Here is a 15283-nt window from a genome sequence, read left to right as displayed (position 1 = left end):
GTTCTGATGACTGATATTATCTATCCCACACGCACACACGCGCGCACGCACGCACGCACGCACGCACGCACGCACGCACACACACACACACACACACACACACACACACACACTAATCGATGTGTGGTGCTGTATGGAAATATCACACATTGACTGACTGACTTTTATAATTGTTCTTGTATTGAAACCAAAACCATCTCCTGCATGGGGCCCAAACAACAGCTGTGGTCCAAATGGCATACTATTCCCTATATAGGGCACTACTTTTGACCAGAGCCCTATGGGTCAAGTGTTCTGCTCTATATATGTAATGTGGTACCATTGGGTATCATGTCTGTGTGAGTTACAGTTTTTCTCAGTTGCTAAAACACTAAAACCCATTGGCTGAACAACGTTCTCAGTTGCCTGGACTCATTTAGCTAATGATGCAGTCTGTTGTCAATACCTTCAACCATTTCACATGGTAAAACACCATTTGCAGATCTCACTTAGACTTTTCAGCAAAACTCTTAAACACATTCTGCACTCTAATGCACATGTCATCCATACTGGTAAACACAAGTGGCAACAATCAAATACAAAATAGAGAACATATGTCATTGATTGAACACAACCACTCAACATTGATTTAACCTGTTTCAAATGATGCGACACAACCAATATAAGCCAGTTCAGAGAGCAAACAGGTTGTTGAAGGTGGCAAGGAGAACGTCTGAGAATGGATACTGTAGTACAGTGCATTGTAGGCTGTATACTGTACAATGGATGAATTGTATGTCCCTGAACATTGTGCTTTCCATTTATTAACAGTACTGACTGCTCAATAGATGTTGACTGGTTGCAGGTTCATATCAACAAAGAACAAGAATGACAGTGTCACAGAGACAAAGGACAAGTTTGTGAGATGCAGGGTACAGTACTGTAAAAATAGGGCTACAAGGAGGAGGAAGAACCAAAAACTAAATTGCAAAGAGCAAAGCAGAGTAGTAATTTCTGATCCATTTTGAGCTACTATGATAGAACATGTTTTCGTTCATCAAAAGACAATGATGGAAAAATATGAATATTTTTTTAAATAAAAAATGTACTTCTCCCTGAGAATTGTATGTTTTGAACAATGTGTTTTCTATTTTTCGGTGTATTGTTTACTGACTGCTTGAGAGTGTATATCATTTTGATCACTTTGTTTATGATTTATTTGAGAGCAGTGTTTGATTTTGAACAACAGGTAAAACTGTTTTGAGGCGAATGTTTCATTTTGCAAGAGGAGTCAGAGGTTAACCCCTTGAAGAGTGTTTAGGTTTAGTGTTTAGTGTTTTCAGGAAATGGGAGCAAGGTTTCAGAAATGGTGTTTTAGCAATTGATAAAAACTGTGAGTGGGAAACAAACATATGATTGAGTCAAAGTAAAGAAATGAGTGAGAGAGATGTTTACTGTTCATTTTGATTGTTTATTTCTCTTTTGTATATTATCTACTTCACTAGCTTTGGAAATGTTAACACATGTTTATCATGCTAATAAAGCCCCTTGAATTGAAATGGAATTGTGTGAGAGAGAGAGAGAGAGAGAGAGAGAGAGAGAGAGAGAGAGAGGTGGGTAGAGAGAGAGAGAGAGAGAGAGAGAGAGAGAGAGAGAGAGAGTGAGTGAGTGAGTGAGTGAGTGGGTGAGTGGGTGAGTGAGTGAGTGAGTGAGTGAGTGAGTGAGTGAGTGAGTGAGTGAGTGAGTGGGTGAGTGGGTGAGTGAGTGAGTGAGTGAGTGAGTAAATGTGTGCTTGTGTGTCTCATAGTTTTAATAAGTCCATTGTTGTCTGAATACCGTCCTCCAAGAGTGGACACTCCACTGGTCAGGTCAAGATGATGACATCTCTCTAAATGTATGTTGTGACTTCTGTTTAGACCAACGATGCTGTTGTCCAGAGGAAGGCTGTGAACGAGTTCAAAGAGGTCTACCAGAGAGCTTCCCAGCTGGGGACCATTCTCCATCCGAGAGACGAGAAGGTCACACAGAACTGAGACCAGACAGAACCACCAACTGACTGACTGAAGACAGAGGAGACTACAGACTGTAATACATTAGGAAGACAGAGGAGACTACAGACTGTAATACATTAGGAAGACAGAGGAGACTACAGACTGTAATACATTAGGAAGACAGAGGAGACTACAGACTGTAATACATTAGGAAGACAGAGGAGACTACAGACTGTAATACATTAGGAAGACAGAGGAGACTACAGACTGTAATACATTAGGAAGACAGAGGAGACTACAGACTGTAATACATTAGGAAGACAGAGGAGACTACAGACTGTAATACATTAGGAAGACAGAGGAGACTACAGACTGTAATACATTAGGAAGACAGAGGAGACTACAGACTGTAATACATCAGGAAGACAGAGGAGACTACAGACTGTAATACATTAGGAAGACAGAGGAGACTACAGACTGTAATACATTAGGAAGACAGAGGAGACTACAGACTGTAATACATCAGGAAGACAGAGGAGACTACAGACTGTAATACATCAGGAAGACAGAGGAGACTACAGACTGTAATAGATCAGGAAGACAGAGGAGACTACAGACTGTAATACATTAGGAAGACAGAGGAGACTACTGTAATTTGTCACTTTCCCAACGTAAACTTAACAACTGTCTCACAGCTTCCTCACCTACTGGTCACCAGGCTTGTTCACGGTGCTATTTATTTAATTAACTTAAACATTATTTAACATATTTATTTTAAATTTAAGTGCAATGACATTATGTGATGTAATTATTTATAGTAGTGAATATTTATCAACTTTGTATGAAGGGAATTTCCGTTGGTCCTTATAACAGTGGTGATGTAGTACTATGTGATTTGATGTCATAGTTTACAATCAATGGCTCAAATGTTCTGTATTTCTATCCTGGGAATAAATTATCCTGAAAATATATCCTGTTACATGTCTTGGTTCTGGTATTTTAAAATGTTTTTTTTTTTTTACCCAGTTTCCAATTAGGATTCTATGTTATTGAAGTGCTGTTATTTCTAAGTAGACCTACAGTTGTTCTTAGAGTGAGGGATATTTGAGTATTGGGTTAATTTCGTAATTTTATTTCCCTGATGTAAATTGAATTGTGCTCAGTCACATCATTTCCGATTGCGGTTCTGGAACTGACATGTGAGGTCATTCATTCGGTGTTGTCCCGGGTTCTGGAACTGTAAAGATGTGAGGTCATTCATTCGGTGTTGTCCCGGGTTCTGGAACTATGACAGTGAGATCATTCATTCGGTGTTGTCCCGGGTTCTGGAACTATGACGGTGAGGTCATTCATTCGGTGTTGTCGCAGGATGAGTGTGTTGTAGGAACCTTTATTTCAGATCCCACCATTCCGATTTGTCACCTGACGTGTTATGGGGTTGCGCGGCTGACCTACGCTGAAACCCCAACCTGTCATCCTTTCTGAGGTGACAGAGTGACACCCTCAACCCTAACCATTTCTCTCTCATGGAAACTGAGAAGTATCTATGCACTAGCAACTAGCAACTAGCCTGAATAAGCAAAAGTGGTTCATGAAAATAAACAGTTTTCAATAGATAATTCAATCAAACCACATTCTTTCAACATCAATATTTGTCTGAATGTAATGCCGCTGTCCCCCCTTTGAAAAAGCCTGGGTGTCAATGAAAGATAGCATCAGAATCTATCTGTACTAGCATTAGCAACTAGCAACTAGCAACTAGCATTTAGCATCTAGCAATACAGAAGTCTTCTAAGAAATGCTCTGTGACAGTGTTACTCCTAAGTGACAGCCCAAGCCCCTTCCTGTTTCACACCACATAGTCTCTTCTGAGTGCTGATACAGCTGATACAGCATGGGTCTCAAATGACACCCTATTCCCTACCTAGTGCACTACCTGGTCAAAAGTAGTGCACTAAATAGGGAATAGGGTGCCATTTTAGGATGCTAGCACACTGACTGGGAGAGAGAGAGAGAGAGAGAGAGAGAGAGAGAGAGAGAGAGAGAGAGAGACAAAGAGAGACAAAGAGAGAGAGAGAGAGAGAGAGAGAGAGAGAGACAGAGAGAAAAGAGAGAGAGAGAGAGAGAGAGAGAGAGAGAGAGAGAGAGCGAGGGAAGGAGAGAGAGAGAGAGAGAGAGAGAGAGAGCGAGGGAAGGAGAGAGAGAGACATTCTCCACTGCTCTGCTATCTGTGCCTCTGTAATGCCAGCAGACACAATGCTCTTTGGCCTAGATAAATAAATACAAAGAAAAAGTATATTTCCTTTCCCCATAAATAATGGTAAAATATGAACTATATGTAAACTATAGTTGATGATAATAAAATAGATGTAGCTGGTTTACAGTCAATGCAAATCCTGCTCTGAATGAATGACGTTTTCTTTGGAATATTGATGAATATTCTCTAAATATTGAAACCTCTATGTGCATTTTACATCATATGTATGTATACTATATATACAAAAGTATGTGGACACCTTTTCAAATTAGTGGATTCAGCTATTTCAGCCACACCAGTTGCTGACAGGTGTATAAAATCTAGCACACAGCCATGCAATCTCCATTGACAAACATTGGCAGTAGAATGACCTCACTGAGGAGCTCAGTGACTTTCAACGTGGCACCGTCAAAGGATGACAACTTTCCAACAAGTCAGTTTGTCAAATTACTGTCCTGCTAGAGCTTCCTGGTCAACTGGAAGTGCTGTTATAGTGAAGTGGAAACGTCTAGGAGCAACAACGGCTAAGCCGCAAAGTGGTAGGCCACGCAAGCCCACAGAACAGGACCACCGAGTGCTGAGATGCAACACTCACTACCGAGTTCCAAACTGCTTCTGGGAGCAACGTCAGCACAAGAACTGTTTGTCGGGAGCTTCATGAAATGGGTTTCCATGGCCAAGCAGCCGCACACAAGCATAAGATCACCATGCGCAATGCCAAGCGTCGGCTGGAGTGGTGTAAAGCTCGCCACCAGTGGAAACACGTTCTCTGGAGTGATGAATCATGCTTCACCATCTGGCAGTCCGACGGACGAATTTGAGTTTGGCGGATGCCAGGAGAACGCTACCTGTCTGAATGCATAGTGCCAACTGTAAAGTTTGGTGGAGGAGGGATAATGGTCTGGGCCTGTTTTTCATGGTTCGGTCTAGGCCCCTTGTGAAGGGAAATCTTAACGCAACAGCATACAAATGACGTTCTAGACGGTTCTGTGCTTCCAACTTTGTTTGGGGAAGGTCCTTTGCTGTTTCAAGCAAGACAATGCCTCCGTGCACAAAGCGAGCTCCATACAGAAATGGTTTTGTGTCGAGATTAGTGTGGAAGAACTTGACGGGTCTGCACAGAGCCCTGACCTCAACCCCCATCAAACACCTTTGGGATGAATTGGAACGCCGACTGCGAGCCAGGCCTAATCGCCCAACATCAGTGCTCGATCTCACTAATGCTCTTGTGGTTGAATGGAAGTAAGTCCCTGAAGCAATGTCCCAACATCTAGTGGAAAGCCTTCCCAGAAGAGTGGAGGCTGTTACAGCAGCAATGTACCAACATCTAGTGGAAAGCCTTCCCAGAAGAGTGGAGGCTGTTATAGCAGCAATGTTCCAACATCTAGTGGAAAGCCTTCCCAGAAGAGTGGAGGCTGTTATAGCAGCAATGTTCCAACATCTAGTGGAAAGCCTTCCCAGAACAGTGGAGGCTGTTACAGCAGCAATGTCCCAACATCTAGTGGAAAGCCTTCCCAGAAGAGTGGAGGCTGTTACAGCAGCAATGTACCAACATCTAGTGGAAAGCCTTCCCAGAACAGTGAGGCTGTTACAACAGCAAAGGGGGACCAACTCCATATTAATGGCCATGATTTTGGAATGAGATTTTGGACGAGCAGCTGTCCACTTACTGAATCATGTAGTTGATATGTATTGATAATATCTAATGACTTTCAACTGTCTATCAAACCTATTCATTCGCCTGACGAAAGAGACATCAACTGTATTCCCTACAGAAATTAGGGATATGTCCCAAATGGCATGCCATGGGCCCTGGTCTAAAGTAGTGCACTATCCCTATGGGCCCTGGTCTAAAGTAGGTCCCTACCCCTATGGGCCCTGGTCTAAAGTAGTGCACTACCCCATGGGCCCTGGTCTAAAGTAGTGCACTACCCCATGGGTCCTGGTCTAAAGTAGTGCACTACATAAGGACTAGGTGCCATTTGGGAGGCAGACCTACAATGATGAAAGAGAACTACGCCTACAGAGACCAACAGATGGTATATATCAGGTATGGCAGTATCTAATAAGAGCATGATGGCATTGGTGTTAGTTTCAGTATTACATCAAACCATGCAACATTTACTACAAAGCCAGTCAGAGGAAACACCACAGTTGCATGAGTTGCATTAGTTGATCAGCTAGAACCACTAATCACGAAGAAGCCCGTCATGGCTCTGGTCAAAAGTAGCATACTATGTAGGGAATAGTGTGCCGTTTGGGACGCAGAAAGCGCGTCATTCTAAGATGACATCAACCCAGACATCCCCCTCCCCACATACCTTCTCCTGATTCTCCTCCTTTCCCCTCATCATACCCACATCACCAAAGAACTTCCCCAGAAGGTGTCAAAACTACCTGTTTCCTAGGGATTCCAACCCAAGACCCCCTGCTCTGCTGCTAAAAAAAAGGTGTTAATGAGCGGCCGTGTGTTGGTGTTTGATTTAAAGGAAACTTCGCTCAGTCAGAGAACCCACAACCTCACACCTCTATCGTTTCTGCCTCTGCCTCAACTATATAAATACTTGCCTGTCTTAGCCTCAGCATCAGTCAGACAGACACAGAAGAACAAGACTTGGGTCGTCTCAGCTACAAGGCTGTCTCGTTAAGTCAACTCAAGTCAAGGACTTTGACTGAAGTTACCGTAAACCGATTGAGGACTATTGATCTTTGAGGGATCTTCAGCGTGACGTTGAGGGCCATGGATGTGTTATCAAGAGCTGTGATGTGTTTCTGCTTGATGGGATGGATGACTTTAGGATGGAGTCATGCTGCTCAGTACACATCAATGAACATGAAGAGAAACATAGACAAACTGAAAGTCCACTATGTAAGTATCATACACATTATTAACTGGGGAAACAGGGGTTTCTCCTGACAGACAGACAGACAGACAGACAGACAGACAGACAGACAGACAGACAGACACAGAGACACGACAGCTGATTGGCCTCTACTGACTGTGTTTGCATCAGCAAACTTTAGACTCCTGCTTCCCAATGGGAGGCCAACAGTAGGACAGAACAGGGAGTTCTCCTTCCTAATGGGAGGCCAACAGTAGGACAGAACAGGGAGATCTCCTTCCTAATGGGAGGCCAACAGTAGGACAGAACAGGGAGATCTCCTTCCTAATGGGAGGCCAACAGTAGGACAGAACAGGAGATCTCCTTCCCTAATGGGAGGCCAACAGTAGGACAGAACAGGGAGATCTCCTTCCTAATGGGAGGCCAACAGTAGGACAGAACAGGAGATCTCCTTCCTAATGGGAGGCCAACAGTAGGACAGAACAGGGAGATCTCCTTCCTAATGGGAGGCCAACAGTAGGACAGAACAGGGAGATCTCCTTCCTAATGGGAGGCCAACAGTAGGACAGAACAGGGAGATCTCCTTCCTAATGGGAGGCCAACAGTAGGACAGAACAGGGAGTTCTCCTTCCTAATGGGAGGCCAACAGTAGGACAGAACAGGGAGTTCTCCTTCCTAATGGGAGGCCAACAGTAGGACAGAACAGGGAGAACATTGGATGTTGATGAGTTAGAAATCAAATGTTTGACTAAAACCAAGAGGAGTTCCACACTTCCTGCCCAAGCAGGAAATACTTGTCAGTGAGACTGAAATGAAACCGAAAATGATGACATCATCATAACAGTGCATTTCCAGGTAGGCCCATAGACACCAGACCTGGCTCAAACACTTCCATCTGAGGTGAGCTTTAGCTTAGATGTAGCTTGGAGTTTGCACTTTTGGGACTACTCCATTGTTGCCATTGTACGTGACAAACTAAATGATGTATTTTAAGTTATTTGACGTATTTAGCCCAGGTCTGACAGACACTATACTTTTGATTAGGGGGAGAAGAGTCCTCTATATGCAATAAACTGCAGCAAGTTGAAGGAGAAAAACAACTGATTGTCATCATGTCTTGTTCTTTCAGAAGATCTCCAAGGACCAGCTGTTCAACGGAAACCCTGTTTTCCCCAAGGACACGTTTGAGGTAACATATAATGTTACACATTGTTATCCCCTTCAGGCTAATATCACCAATGTGAAACTACTGCTTACCCTTTGGGCTAGGCTGGAGACAAAACTAAGTTTCAAGATTGTAAAAGTACTCTCCTTCCTTCTCTCCCTCAGGACAGTGAGCGGAGGGTGTTGATGAGTGTGGTTCTGGACGTGTATCTGAGTATCTTCGGCCAGATGCTGAACCAGACGGGGGACCAGGAAATGATTGAGAGTCTGAAATATGTCAAGGGGAAAATTCAGGATCTCCAGAAACACTATTTCCTGGGGAGGACACCTGAGCTGAGGACACACCTGCAGAACCTGTGGGCCATCGAGGTGAGCTTCCCTCCATGAAGTAGAACACAGATCTGCTATAGTCTACTTTCACATCTTCATCGCTTAATATTTTAGCAGATGAAGTCACATAGCACAATGACATGCACTTATGCATCATTACGTTGTTTTTTAAATATATCCTATAGACTATGCAACATTTAAATCAGCAGCTTTTCTGGCTACCATCATCATTGGCTGGAGTATAGTCTACTGTATAGACACCATCATCATGACTGTAGTATAGTCTACTGTATAGACACCATCATCATGACTGTAGTATAGTCTACTGTATAGACACCATCATGACGGTAGTATAGTCTACTGTATAGACACCATCATGGCTGTAGTATAGTCTACTGTATAGACACCATCATCATGACTGTAGTATAGTCTACTGTATAGACACCATCATGACTGTAGTATAGTCTACTGTATAGACACCATCATGACTGTAGTATAGTCTACTGTATAGACACCATCATGACTGTAGTATAGACTACTGTATAGACACCATCATCATGACTGTAGTATAGTCTACTGTATAGACACCATCATGACTGTAGTATAGTCTACTGTATAGACACCATCATGACTGTAGTATAGTCTACTGTATAGACACCATCATGACTGTAGTATAGACTACTGTATAGACACCATCATCATGACTGTAGTATAGTCTACTGTATAGACACCATCATCATGACTGTAGTAGTCTACTGTATAGACACCATCATCATTGGCTGTAGTAGTCTACTGTATAGACACCATCATGACTGTAGTATAGTCTACTGTATAGACACCATCATCATTGGCTGTAGTATAGTCTACTGTATAGACACCATCATGACTGTAGTATAGTCTACTGTATAGACACCATCATCATGGCTGTAGTATAGTCTACTGTATAGACACCATCATCATGACTGTAGTATAGTCTACTGTATAGACACCATCATCATTGGCTGTAGTATAGTCTACTGTATAGACACCATCATGACTGTAGTAGTCTACTGTATAGACACCATCATCATTGGCTGTAGTATAGTCTACTGTATAGACACCATCATGACTGTAGTATAGTCTACTGTATAGACACCATCATCATGGCTGTAGTATAGTCTACTGTATAGACACCATGACTGTAGTATAGTCTACTGTATAGACACCATCATGACGGTAGTATAGTCTACTGTATAGACATCATCATGACTGTAGTATAGTCTACTGTATAGACACCATCATCATGGCTGTAGTATAGTCTACTGTATAGACACCATGACTGTAGTATAGTCTACTGTATAGACACCATCATGACTGTAGTATAGTCTACTGTATAGACACCATCATGACGGTAGTATAGTCTACTGTATAGACACCATCATGACTGTAGTATAGTCTACTGTATAGACACCATCATCATGGCTGTAGTATAGTCTACTGTATAGACACCATGACTGTAGTATAGTCTACTGTATAGACACCATCATGACTGTAGTATAGTCTACTGTATAGACACCATCATGACGGTAGTATAGTCTACTGTATAGACACCATCATGACTGTAGTATAGTCTACTGTATAGACACCATCATCATGGCTGTAGTATAGTCTACTGTATAGACACCATGACTGTAGTATAGTCTACTGTATAGACACCATCATGACTGTAGTATAGTCTACTGTATAGACACCATCATGACTGTAGTATAGTCTACTGTATAGACACCATCATGACTGTAGTATAGTCTACTGTATAGACACCATCATGACTGTAGTAGAGTCTACTGTATAGACACCATCATCATGACACCTGATGAACTTATTACCTGATAGTTAATGCCTGTATCTTCTGTCTCAGACCAGTGACACCACAGTCCAGGGAAGGCTCTGTCCGAGTTCATTACCATCTACGAGAAAGCCTCCAAACTGGCCCTTAAGTTCCATCTAAAGAAGGACAACCGCAGGAAGAGACGGCAAGCCCAGAGGCTCAAATCACACATCATGTAGATGACCAATCGTGTTTACTGTTTACTGCTAGGTGTAGGGTGAAGATACACCTGGAAGCTGACCTTGGGTCAGTTTAGCATTTCCCTCTAACGGTGAAGGTTAGGATTGGGGGAGGGAGGCTGATCCTAGATCTGTACCTAGGGAACCCCCATCCAAAAGCCACAGTTGAGATACATATTGAAGTAAAAATTTTCCTTGATACAAAATACCTCAACTGGACATCTATTTATAAAATGTATTTATTTAATCGATGAAATCACGCACAATACTCAATGGTATATTATCATTGATAAGAGTATTTAGTTTTCTCAATACATTTATATTTATTAATCATTATCTAGAAAATGTTTTTTTTTTTTTAATAAATAGTTATTTATTGCTAAATCTGTCAATTCTATGACTGAATAAACAGACACTGATGAACCAGCTCTGATGACTGATATCTATACACACACACACACACACACACACACACTAATCTATGTTTGGTGCTGTATGGAAATATCACACATTGACCCACTGACTTTTATAATAGTTCTTGTATTGAAAACCAAAAACCCTCTCCTGCATGGGGCCCATACAACGGCCGTGGCCCAAATGGGCGGCCCATAGCGTCCTGGTCAAAGGAAGTGCACTATATAGGGGCTAGGCTGCCATTTGGGATGCCCACAAGATAACACCACAACATCCGTCTTCAGAAACAGGAATAAACCAAACACACTAACCTAAACACCCCCCTAACCTAACCTAAACACCCCCCTAACCTAAACACCCCCCTAACCTAAACACACCCCTAACCTAAACACACTAACCTAACCACACTAACCTAAACAACCCCCTAACCTAAACACACCCCTAACCTAAACACACTAACCTAACCACACTAACCTAAACACCCCCCTAACCTAAACACACCCCTAACCTAACCACACTAACCTAAACACCCCCCTAACCTAAACACCCCCTAACCTAACCTAAACACCCCACTAACCTAAACAAAACACCCCACTAACCTAACCTAAACACCCCCCTAACCTAACCTAAACACCCCTAACCTAACCACCCCACTAACCTAACCTAACCACCCCACTAACCTAACCTAAACACCCCACTAACCTAAACACCCCACTAAACTAAACACCCCACTAACCTAAACACTAAACAAACACCCCACTAACCTAAACACCCCACCCTAAACACCCCACTAACCTAAACACTAAACCTAAACCCCCACTAACCTAAACACCCCCTACCTAACCTAAACACCCCACTAACCTAACCTAAACACCCCCAACCTAACCTAAACACCCCACCAACCACCCCACTAACCTAACCTAAACACCCCACTAACCTAAACACCCCACTAACCTAACCTAAACACCCCACTAACCTAAACACCCCACTAACCTAAACACCCCACTAAACTAAACACCCCACTAAAACCTAAACACCCCACTAACCTAACCTAAACACCCCACTAACCTAAACACCTAACCTAACCTAAACACCCCACTAACCTAAACCCCACTAAACACCCCACTAACCTAACCTAAACACCCCACTAACCTAAACACACTAACCTAACCTAAACACCCCACCCAACCTAACCTACACCCCACTAACCTAAACACCCCACTAACCTAAACACCCCACTAAACACACCCCACTAACCTAAACTAAACACCCCACTAACCTAACCTAAACACCCCAAACCTAAAACCCAACCTAACCTAAACACCCCACTAACCTAACCACCCCACTAAACACCCCACTAACCTAACCTAAACACCCCACTAACCTAAACACACCTAACCTAAACACCCCAACCTAAAAACCCAACCTAACCTAAACACCCCACTAACCTAAACACCCCACTAACATCCCACTAACCTAAACACCCCACTAACCTAACCTAAACACCCCACTAACCTAACACACCACAACCTAACCTAAACACCACACTAACCTAACCTAAACACCACACCCCAACCTAAAACCACACTAACCTACACACCACAAGAACCTTAACACACTAACCTAAACACTTGTGTTTAAATGTTTAAGATCAACACTTACAGTTGAAGTCAGAAGTTAACATGCACTTAGCATTAGAACTAGTTAACATGCACTTAGGTTGGAGTCATTAGAACTAGTTAACATGCACTTAGGTTGGAGTCATTAGAACTAGTTAACATGCACTTAGGTTGAGTCATTAAAACTAGTTAACATGCACTTAGGTTGGAGTCATTAGAACTAGTTAACATGCACTTAGGTTGGAGTCATTAGAACTAGTTAACATACACTTAGGTTGAGTCATTAAAACTAGTTAACATGCACTTAGGTTGGAGTCATTAGAACTAGTTAACATACACTTAGGTTGAGTCATTAAAACTAGTTAACATGCACTTAGGTTGGAGTCATTAGAACTAGTTAACATGCACTTAGGTTGGAGTCATTAGAACTAGTTAACATGCACTTAGGTTGAGTCATTAGAACTAGTTAACATGCACTTAGGTTGGAGTCATTAGAACTTAGTTAACATGCACTTAGGTTGGAGTCATTAAAACTAGTTAACATACACTTAGGTTGGAGTCATTAAAACTCGTTAACATGCACTTAGGTTGGAGTCATTAGAACTAGTTCTAATTCCACAAATTATGTCATAGAAGCTTAGGCTAATTGACATAATTTGAGTCAATTGGAGGTGTACCTGTGGATGTATTTCAAGGCCTACCTTCAAACTCAGTGCCCTTTTGCTTGACATCATTGGAAAATCAAAAGAAATCAGCCAAGACCTCAGAAAATAAATTGCAGACCTGCATAAGTCTGGTTCATCTTTGGGAGCAATTTCCAAATGCCTGAAGGTACCACGTTCAAACATTAGTACTCAAGTATAAACACCATGGGACCACGCAGCCGTCATACCGCTCAGGAAGGAGACGCGTTCTGTCTCCTAGAGATGAACGTACTTTGGTGCGAAAAGTGTAAATCAATCCCAGAGCAACAACAAAGGACCTTGTGAAGATGATGGAGGAAACAGGTACAAAAGTATCTATATCCACAGTAAAACAATTTCTATATCGACCTAACCTGAAAGGCCGCTCAGCAAGGAAGAAGCCACTGCTCCAAAACCGCCATAAAAAAGCCAGACTACGGTTTGCAACTGCACATGGGGACAAAGATCGTACTTTTTGGAGAAATGTCCTCTGGTCTGATGAAACAAAAATAGGAGTGTTTGGCCATAATGACCATAGTTATTTTTGGAGGAAAAAGGGGGAGACTTCCATGCCGAAGAACACCATCCCAACCGTGAAGCACGGGGGTGGCAGCATCATGTTGTGGGGGTGCTTTGCTGCAGGAGGAACTGGTGCACTTCACAAAATAGATGGCTTCATGAGGAAAGAAAATGGTGTGGATATATTGAAGCAACATCTCAAGACATCAGTCAGGAAGTTAAAGCTTGGTCGCAAATGGGTCTTCCAAACGGACAATGACCCCAAGCATACTTCTAAATTTGTGGCAAAATGGCTTAAGGACAACAAAGTCAAGGTATTGGAGTGGCCATCACAAAGTCTTGACCTCAAACCTATAAAAATGTGTGGACAGAACTGAAAAAGCATGTGTGAGCAAGGAGGCCTACAAACCTGACTCAGTTACACCAGCTCTGTCAGGAGGAATGGGCCAATATTCACCCACCTTATTGTGGGAAGCTTGTGGTAGGCTACCCGAAACATTTGACCCAAGTTAAACAATTTAAAGGCAATGCTACCAAATACTAATTGAGGGTATGTAAACTTCTGACCCACTGGGAATGTGATGACAGAAATAAAAGCTGAAATAAATCATTCTCTCTATTATTATTCTGACATTTCACATTCTTAAAATAAAGTGGTGATCCTAACTGACCTAAGACAGGGAATTTGTACTACTTAAATGTCAGGAATTGTTAAAAAGCGGAGAGTTTAAATGTATTTGGCTAAGGTGTATGTAAACTTCCCACTTCCACTTCCCACTTCCACTGTATGTCTCTACACATCTTATCTGTCTTGTGTGAATTCTGATGTCATATTGCTGTTATGTTTTCTCTACACATCTTATCTGTCTTGTGTGAATTCTGATGTCATATTGCTGTTATGTTTTCTTTTCACATCTTATCCGTCTTGACAGTTTTTTTCTGGGAACATAAAGTAATTATATTAAAAAAAAATAGACAAACTCACAAACAATAGACTTATAAATAGACATGACAGCTCAGCTAAAATGCCAAATATCCACTAGGGATTGAGTATGTGTCCATTAGGCCTATGGATTTAAAAAATGTATCACCATGAATTAGATTGGGCAATAAAAGCATCACTTTTATTCCATAGGCTGGGATCCTCACTATGCAGTTCTGGCAAGAGCGCATTTTTCACTGGCTGTCCACTGGTTTCAAAAACAATGATTGATAGGCAGCTTAAACTTCTTGAATTCAGACATTATTGGGTTCAAATACACATTTCGATTTGTGAACAGCCGTCCTCAACAACCACAATCCGTAAGGGGCAAATAGCTAAATGAGAGAGCAGCAGTGTGATTCACATCAACGCGCCATGTAGATATCAATAATAAGTGATCGTCGTAGACTTCACCACTGGTTTCATCCTTACCTCCAAGTGTTTATTCAAATTGGA

The 15283-nt window shown here is 42.1% G+C and overlaps 1 pseudogene; it reads left to right on the top strand.

The window, feature by feature from the left end:
• The first annotated feature begins 6827 nt into the window (after nt 1-6827).
• On the top strand, nt 6828-10689 carry LOC135572829 (interferon gamma 1-like; annotated as a pseudogene).
• Nucleotides 10690-15283: the final 4594 nt, after the last annotated feature.

The sequence above is a fragment of the Oncorhynchus nerka genome, linkage group LG8 (genome assembly GCF_034236695.1).
Source record: "Oncorhynchus nerka isolate Pitt River linkage group LG8, Oner_Uvic_2.0, whole genome shotgun sequence".
Lineage (NCBI taxonomy): Eukaryota > Metazoa > Chordata > Actinopteri > Salmoniformes > Salmonidae > Oncorhynchus > Oncorhynchus nerka.
The sequence above is the reverse complement of the archived record's forward strand: the minus strand, read 5'-3'. Positions and strand labels throughout refer to the sequence as shown.